The 8,647-nt window shown below is 38.9% G+C and overlaps 1 long non-coding RNA gene across 1 annotated transcript; it reads right to left on the reverse strand.

Moving 5' to 3' along the window:
• Positions 1-6,636: 6,636 nt before the first annotated feature.
• Positions 6,637-7,553, reverse strand: LOC105807451. Its single transcript, XR_001137332.1, has 3 exons — positions 7,494-7,553; positions 7,312-7,400; positions 6,637-6,709 (listed from the first exon to the last, which is right to left on the reverse strand). It is a non-coding gene; the product is annotated as an uncharacterized LOC105807451 (long non-coding RNA).
• Between the last annotated feature and the right edge of the window lie 1,094 nt (positions 7,554-8,647).

The following is an 8,647-nucleotide window of genomic DNA, read 5'->3' on the forward strand; positions in this document are numbered from 1 at the left end:
CCTGTGAGCCAAAGTGAGATTATTGCTAAACTGTGTTGGTGAGGGTTAGAGTCCCAAGTAAGGCCCGTCTTAAGAAAGGGCTATGATGAGGGATTGGACAGATTTTAATGTCCTCTATTTTCTGTTAAATACAATACTCTGCAGGCTGGGTATGTTAGGAGAAGAGATGGAGGATAAATAAATGGAATTGTGGACCAGGGAGCTTTTACCCTGCTTGCTATTGGGTACCCCACAAACCCTAGACCACTGGAAGCTTTTGAGATTCAGGTGCTGGTTCAAGTGATAAATTCTGTGGCTAGGGAACAGGAAAGTAGGGTTAAAAAGTAAAAAATTGCAACTGACTCAAGAATGCATGAATATAACTCCTGAGAATGTGAGTCAGAATCACCTTAATATATTTAGCACTTTAAAATTTACAATGTACCTATGTAACCTAAACATCTGTACCCCCATAATATGCTGAAATAAAAAAAATAAAATTTACAATGTAATATTTTATATATTATCTCCTTTAAAATTCATGCAAAAACCATATAAAGTACTATAACAACAAAAAAATTATGGCTCAGAGAGGCTAAGTGATTTGCTCCAGAACATGCAACTATCAAGTGTCAGATTCAGTCCTAGAATCCACGCTCCTCAAAAAGGAAAAAGCCTGACTTTTGGTGTCAAAGGGATTTCAACACTATTACTATGTGTTCTTAGTATATGTGTGTGTATGTGTGTGTCCTATATATATGTATATGGCCTAAAGATATTAGATTAGAAGACAATCCTGGGTCTGACTACCCACAAAAAATAACAGTAACCCAATTCAGAAAGCCACTGTCTTCATTACCTTCACAAAGAAGAGGTCATTGAAAAGGCAGTGAAGTGGTTCCTCCACCATCCGGCAAAGCTGTCTTTGTAGGCACTCTTGCCGGTAATAGGCTGGGCATGTATCAATCTCAAAGAAGATGGCCATGAGGGTCTGGATGGCATAGAAGCACCGCTTGGAATCTGCTTCTTTCAGCTTCAACGGCAACACCCTGGAGAATGTTACTATGATCATCGGGAGTCCCCTGTACCACACACAGGTTGCTCCCTCCACCACTCCAAGGGTGCTTAATCTACTGACACAGGAGTCCAAGGGAAAGAAGCCCCAAGAGAAGTAGGCTCTGACTAAGTCAGAAAGCAGGAGTCTTTACCTATGCCCTTCCTTCTGGGCCAAGAAGTTTATTTCAGCCAACAGCTGGCTTTTTCCATAGCCTTTTCCACCTTCATACAAAACCGCTTGTCCCCTCTTCTGGTACAAAGATCCTTGCTGTGCCATTCGGAAGGCTTCCAATTCTTTTTCCCGGTCTGTAGGGAGACAGGGAGCACCTAACACTCCTGTGCTTTTTAGTAGTCACTCTATTGATTTGAATTAATTTGCAGAGCTAACTCACAAACGGCTTTTTTTCCCCCAGAATCCCTGGCAGAATCCCAGGCTTTGATGGGGGACTGACATCTCTTTCCAGAAAATCAGCTCTGAACTATACAAAACGTATGCTGGTCTTGAGGGTTTAATAACATTCAGAACAATTAGGTATCACATGGACTTGGGGGCTAATATATCTTGTTAATTTTTTGTAAAATTTTCCATAATAACAATTTAGTCTTCAAAGTCCGTCACTGCTATGTTAAGATAATGGATTAATAAATATAGATTAAAATATAAAGACAGGGAATGTATAGTATGGGTTGCAACAATCTTGGTGCTATCTTCACTGTTCTAGGGATGAAAATTTCTCTTTAAAGACAATCCACAATAAGCTTGTCAGACCTCAGTAACTGAACTCTGACTTACAAAGATGATTATTAAATGTTGGTACTTCTCAGGCAAAATAATAGCACTTCACCTGAAATCTGAATATTCAGTGTGGAAAAGAAATAGTAGGTCCTCTTTAAAATGAATATAAATATGCTAAGAAGTTTGCTTTCTATTTTTTAATACAAGCTTAAAAGCATTTAGTCTTGCATTGTTTTGTTTTTTAAATCACATTTAGCCATTTACAGCTGAAAAAATATGAATTAAATTAGAAAAGAAAACTTACCTAACAAAGGGTGATTTTTGTTTCTCTCTCTGGCCAAATGCCTCTTCCCAAACATTCTGGGGAAAACAACACAAAGAAATGTGGCTATTAAATATAGATTCAGGAACAATTGTCCTCATAAACAAGTACTTTCAAACAACTGAAGAGGTACAGAGTTCTGTATAAAAGGATTTTTAAAAACTAAAAATTGTTAAAGAAGGAGCAAAGGAGTATTATTAATTGTTCCAGGATCAGGGAAGTAAATAAATAGTGAAGTACACAAAGAAAAAAAGAACAAAGCACATTTGGGTTAGTGACCTATTGCTATTCTCTTCCTGTTGGAGAGCAAGAAGTTCACTGAGGACCGAGCTAAGAGCTAAATGTAAATGCTAAAGCTCTCAGACACCAAACCCTCCCCTTGTATGTCGTATTCCAGCAGGCCAGTACTAGCAGCATTTCTAATTTCACACAATCAAAAACTTACTATTCCTACGCCCTGATTCTGTAAGAGATGGGAATGAACTATCAATAATGTTACTCACATACATCTTCTATGGCCAAAATATTCATAAATCTTCCCTGGGTTGGAGATGTTTTTCATCATCTTCTCCGGGAGTTTCTTGAAGTTGTATGCAGGTAGCATGGATCTTAGATAGGTTACCTCATCACAGGACACCAAACCTGGATAAGCAGTTATCATTCTGGCCACGAGACTCACTTTTGGGCCAATAACTGTGTCAGAAAGACAGTAAAGAAAAGGGTGGAGAATTCTGGATCATGTCTTCCACCTTCATCCCCTAAGTCACAGAGCTAACAGTGACAGAGCTATATTCTACCTGTATATTCGTGTCTTGCTACTGCTCCAACCACACCACAGAATACCGGTCCATTGGTGATACTGATGGACACAAGCCTGGCGATGAGAAAGGCAACAGTGGGTAAATACACAGTCAGAAGATGCCAAGTCAGACACTAATCTGCCACTCCCTAGATCCAGAAGTCTAGTGTTAAGAGTTCAGAATGACAAAGGCCAGGGAGATGATCAAAAGGAAAAGAATGGCCCTCTACTTCAGGAGTTTAGCTGAGGGTTATTATTAGTTGGAGGTAAAAAGATTTAAAAAAATCTTATAACTGTCAGATGATTTATATATGCTTTTTGGAGTACTTTCAAATTGATCACCTCATCTGATCCTTTGAGAAATAATTAACAACAAAACCTGGATGGTAGGTAAGGCAAATATTTTAACACCATTTAACCAAAGAAAAAACTGAAGAGAACTTATACTCCCACTCCCTAAATCTATTAAAATTTTTAAAAAGGAAAAAAAACCTGAAGGGATCAATTAACTTTTCTAGAGTTATATAGCAAAAATAAACAGTAGAGTCAGAATGAGAATCCCAGCCTCCTGACCCCTAGACCAATGTTATTTCTACTATATCTCGCTCCCTCAGATAAAACCCAAAAATGAAAAATAGATCAATAGATGTCAATACAGGATTAATAGATCAAATACTGCTAGAAAGTCAGAGTAAAGGAATAATCGGAATGTTAGGACTGCAGATGGAAGTCTTCCTGAAGCAAATTAATACTTGGAATATATTTTTTAATGAGTAATATTTTTCATTCATTCATACACACATACATTCATTCATTCAATAAGCATTGAGAAGTATACACAGTGCCAATTACTTGGTTGGATGTTTAGAATATCCTTCCCTGTAGAAGTTCAGTCTGGGGAGGAGAATGGCAGGTACTGAGGGAGGGGAAGCAAGATAAATACTCCACACCGTAGATTTGTCTAGCACATTAAACAGAGCAACCAGAACAGGTGCACTAACTCATACGAGAGAGTAGGAAGAGCATTCATAAAGAGGAGGACATTTGGTTGGACCTTTAAAGTTGAAGACACTGCTAAATGGCACCCTCTCTAGTGAGAAAATGTATAGACTTGAAAAAGTCTGGTGTGGTCATCAAAACCAAGTCCTTCGAGGTGGCTAGAGCACAGTCGGTGTTTGGAGTAGAGAGAGGTGATGTGAGAAGTGGCCCTACCTAGGCTAGGCATGGAAGAGCACTGGAGATACGAATTATTCAAAAAGTGAGCATACACTGTTCTGGGTGAGGCCAAGGCCCAAAGGTGGCAATGAGCAATTCTTAAATAATAGAGAATAAGCAGATTTACTTGACTGTCATGAAGATTTCACGTGATAGGGTAACAAAATATGTGGATGGAGAAAGAGGGTGCACTGAGACATAATTAGTTTCAAGTTAAATCTACAAACGAACAATTTTCAGTGGTTCATAAAGAACATGAGAAGTGGCATGATGCTAACACTATTGTCTCCTATGCCAATCAAAATTCTTCTGCCTTCCTCTAAGGACAGGATTTAGGCTTCTTGCTGTTCATTCACTGGGCCCACTGCCCCTAGGGTGAATAAAAGAAATGCTCAGGACAAGACCATGTAGTTGGTTCTGCTACCACACCAAGAACAAGAAAGTGAACAGGGTCTTTGAAAATGAAGACACAGAAGGCAGTTTGGGGTCTGGGTGAGAGCTGGTGTGATGCAGAGGAATGAGTAACGATATCTGCTACCAAGGCCACATAGGCCCCTCTGAAACCTCCACATCTGCTCAGCATTTCCAAAAATATGTTCCTCAGAACACTACTTCTTCTGCATGTTTACGGGTCTTTCTGGAGAAAAGTGTTTGGTGATCAAGTAAATTTGGGGAATGGGGAATAAAACTAAATATAACAAATTTCTTTACCATAAGATTACTCAGAACCTTTGGTATGTTAATGTTCACTGTGAACCTCTAAGAAGGAAATACCATTTGCATCACTTCCCAAACATATTTGGTCACAAAAACTCTTTTTTTTTAAAATGTATGAGTATGTTAAGGTACCAGTGTTCCACCAAACACACTTTGAGAAATACTAAATTAGTAATTATCTTCAAGGAAAACAACACTGACCTTGAAACATAGCTTTCAGGCCCTGACATCTATTCGGCTTACCAACAGAACCTCTCTGGGTCATAGTTTCTTTACGTTAAGGAGGTCAGATTTGATGAACTCTAATATCCCATCTAGTTAACATTTATTATATTCTAAACTAAATAAGACCGAAATGACCAAGTTATGGCCTAACAGTCACAGAAGACATCCCTAAGGGCATTGTAAGACAGCCTCTAAAGGCCAAAGAAATGACTATCTCATTTAAGAATAAGGGCCAAGAGCAGGACCCTTGAGGGCCCAGGTCAGTGCAAAATTCAAGAAAGAACAGACTAGCACTGGAAGGAATGGCTCAGCATATTCATACTGGAGGGAGGTTGTAGGAGTATCTGCAGATCCCACTAAATCTGAAAGAAATGTCAATACACATCTGCCTTAGGCTAAGTATCTGAGTATTTATTAAGCAACTGTAGCATCTTTCTTATCTGTAAAATAAGAAGTCAGATCAGATAATCACTAAATTCCTTTCTAGTACTAACATTCTATGAGTGTGTCTCTACAATTATATCACATTAATAATATATTTGATCCTTTTGGGGGAGCATTTGTATTTTATTAATATAAGACGCAGCTACGGGATAATGAAACAACACAGGATTTGAAGACTGCAGATCTGGGTTTCATTACCAGCTCTGTAAATGCTAGCAACTTCTCTTTTACAGCCTTAATTTTATCGTGTGTAAAAGAGGGATAAAAATTTCCACACTGGTAGCATATACTAAAGTATTCTATAAATGTTAAAGCACTATGTACATGTGTGGTATAATTTTTATCCATCTTGAATAAATTATGGCAAGCAAATCAATCTTTGACTCAATGTTAACACTGTAAATAACAATTTTCAAATCCATTCAAGTATATATTAATACTTTTCCCATAGCTTTCTATTAAAAAAAGTATTTGGAAAATTCCAACCAACTTCGTCATAATGCAACTAGTAAAAAAATGAATTTTTCTATACCTTCATCAGGGCTAGTTTTTTGTGGACGGTGGTGGGGATGGGTGGATATGGAGGAGGGAGATCGGTTAGGTGAAAGGTCCAGAAAAAGCAATAGGATCTGGGAAAGACCAAGAGTGAAAGCCAAGAAGGATGGTGTTAACCAGCTGTGGTTCCTTCCTATCTAGGTGACTGCCCCATAACTTTTCTCACCCTCCCTCGGGACGGCAGCCTTTATGCTGCATCCTCTCCACATACAGGCATGTTATTTGCATTACATTAATTTACACATTTGCTTGTTCCTTTGCAGTGTTGTTGAATCTTGCTAAATTAAAACCAGAACACCCCATTCCTTCACTAACATTAGTTGAAGTTTTAATGTAATATAGCTTGTTACACAATAAGTAGCAGGATATCTGACTTAAGCTTGTGTTATGTGGGAAATAAACTGATCATATAAGACTATTATTTCTCACTCACTTTGAATGCTGATGCATCAAGTTCTCTTGTACTTACTTTCTTAAACATAAAGATCTGGCTCAGCTGGCCACCTCCTCTCTCAATGACTGTAGAGATGTATGAGGTAGCCTCCTGGATAAGATGACACAAATGCAACATCCGTGCTGTCTTGTGGAACTCTAGGCTGACCAAAACCATAGTTACCGTACGGAATTCGGATACATATTCCACAGGGTGGCCTTCATCAATCTACAAAGACACAGTGAGTTACCTTGCCTGTATCTTCAACTCTCAGTATCATGTTTAGGCATTTTAATTCTGCATTTCATGGTGAGTGTGAGAAATAATTTGCGGGTATCAGGCAAAAAATTAAAAGAAAATTCAGGTTGAAGTGGCATAGAATGCACTTGGAATTAAAACTGACTTGAAACGAAATTCGCTGATGAAATTCGTCAGGCTTTTATATTTTCTAAGAGTTAGTTTGACATGTTCAACTCCATTAGTCATTATATCTCTTACTAAGGAATTCACATATGTTCGTATATACACAACCAATCAACACGTTTACAAAGGATACACTCTACACCTTGCTTACAGTATACTAAGTTCTTAAAGGACAAACTGAAAAACAAATATGGCTTTTACTTTCTAGGACTGAGAAATCTAAGTAAAGGTTTAAGACACATTTATCATAGTAATTACATTGATGCAAAGGGAGAAATTTTCTGTGATTTCAATGAAGAGCAGGAGATGAACTGGATTTATGCAAAAAGGTTGTCACATATAAATGAACACCTGTTTGCATGTACACACACACAGTCTACATAATAACTCAAGAACTAGGAAACAACCTTCTTTAAAAGGTTTTTCATTATATGCTTCCGGAGCGTTTGCTTAAGTGCAGAGTCTGGATCCAATTCCAATGCAGTTCTTAGAGTCTCTGAAAAAAGAAAAACAAACAAAATGTCTCCAGCCATGTGGAAAATTAATCTTTAAAATTTGGGGCTCAGGTAGAAAGGACAAAGTAACTTACCAGCACTTGCACGGTAATGTGGCAGATAATCGAGGCACTTGTCAAAATGCTCATCGAAATCAAATGGGTCAATGATCCGCATATCTTTTAGCTACAGAAAGGAAACTGCTCAATTGTGTGCCCACACACCAACTTGATTATCTTTGGTCCCTTACCAGAGGCGCTGAGGGCTCTCTCTCCCTTGTTTACCCTTTCTTTTCCCAGCCTTGCTGTTCTGCTTCATCTATCTTCCTGGGAGAATATCCCCATCCTCCCTCCAAAATTGAGTTCCAATGGTTGTTGGTTTGGTCAGGCAATATGTGAACACCACTGGAGCACTGCCCTATGAGCAGCTTTTCCTGCATGGTAGGAAAACCTTTTAGGATGTGCAATGGATGAGGTCAGCTTCCTACCTTCACAGCTTCATCCTCCCTTATGATTTCCACTTCAAACATGGACTGCTCACACAGCTTCCAGCAGTTCCAGGACAGGACAATCTCATTTGCCTGAGCGAAACGCTGAGCTAGCTGGACATTGTCTACATTCCGCCCAATCACCAAGAGGTATTGCCGCTGCTCATCTCCAACAATAACCTGCGAAATCCGACCTGCAGACAGACCTATCCAGAAAAGGGAGACAAGTGGAGAACAGCCAAACGCAATTGCAAAGCTATGCAAAGGACAGGATCCAGAATCCTCACATGGCTCTATGCATCATGCCAATCTTGTCATTGCCCTCAGGTGCAGAAGTCTTAGGTTAGCTAACCTTTAAAAGTAATACCTTGGCACAGATTTCCTTCTCTTAAATATACTTAGACAGACATTCAAACAAGCCTGGGTTGTATGGAGAAAGAAACAAGAGATGGTAGGCTTCCAACTGTCTTGTCTCTAAATTGCTCTTCTAATGGACAGCTAGGTCCTGATAGCAGAGAACTCAGGGAGAAGACCAGATGGTTATACTCAGAAACTGCTACTATAGTGACCACACCATCCCTTCTCACATGTAACCAGGACTGAATAAGCAGACAGTTGGTATTTCATCAGACATGGGTCTTGCTAAACACTTTTATTCTATCTCCTATTTTCCTGGCCCTGAGGGATTTCTTACTGCTAATATAGTTGAAAAATTGGTTTGGTTGTCAGGGAAAAAGTAACTATAACCAAGAGAAGTATACT

This window comes from Propithecus coquereli, unplaced genomic scaffold (genome assembly GCF_000956105.1).
Source record: "Propithecus coquereli isolate 6110/MARCELLA unplaced genomic scaffold, Pcoq_1.0 Scaffold158, whole genome shotgun sequence".
NCBI lineage: Eukaryota > Metazoa > Chordata > Mammalia > Primates > Indriidae > Propithecus > Propithecus coquereli.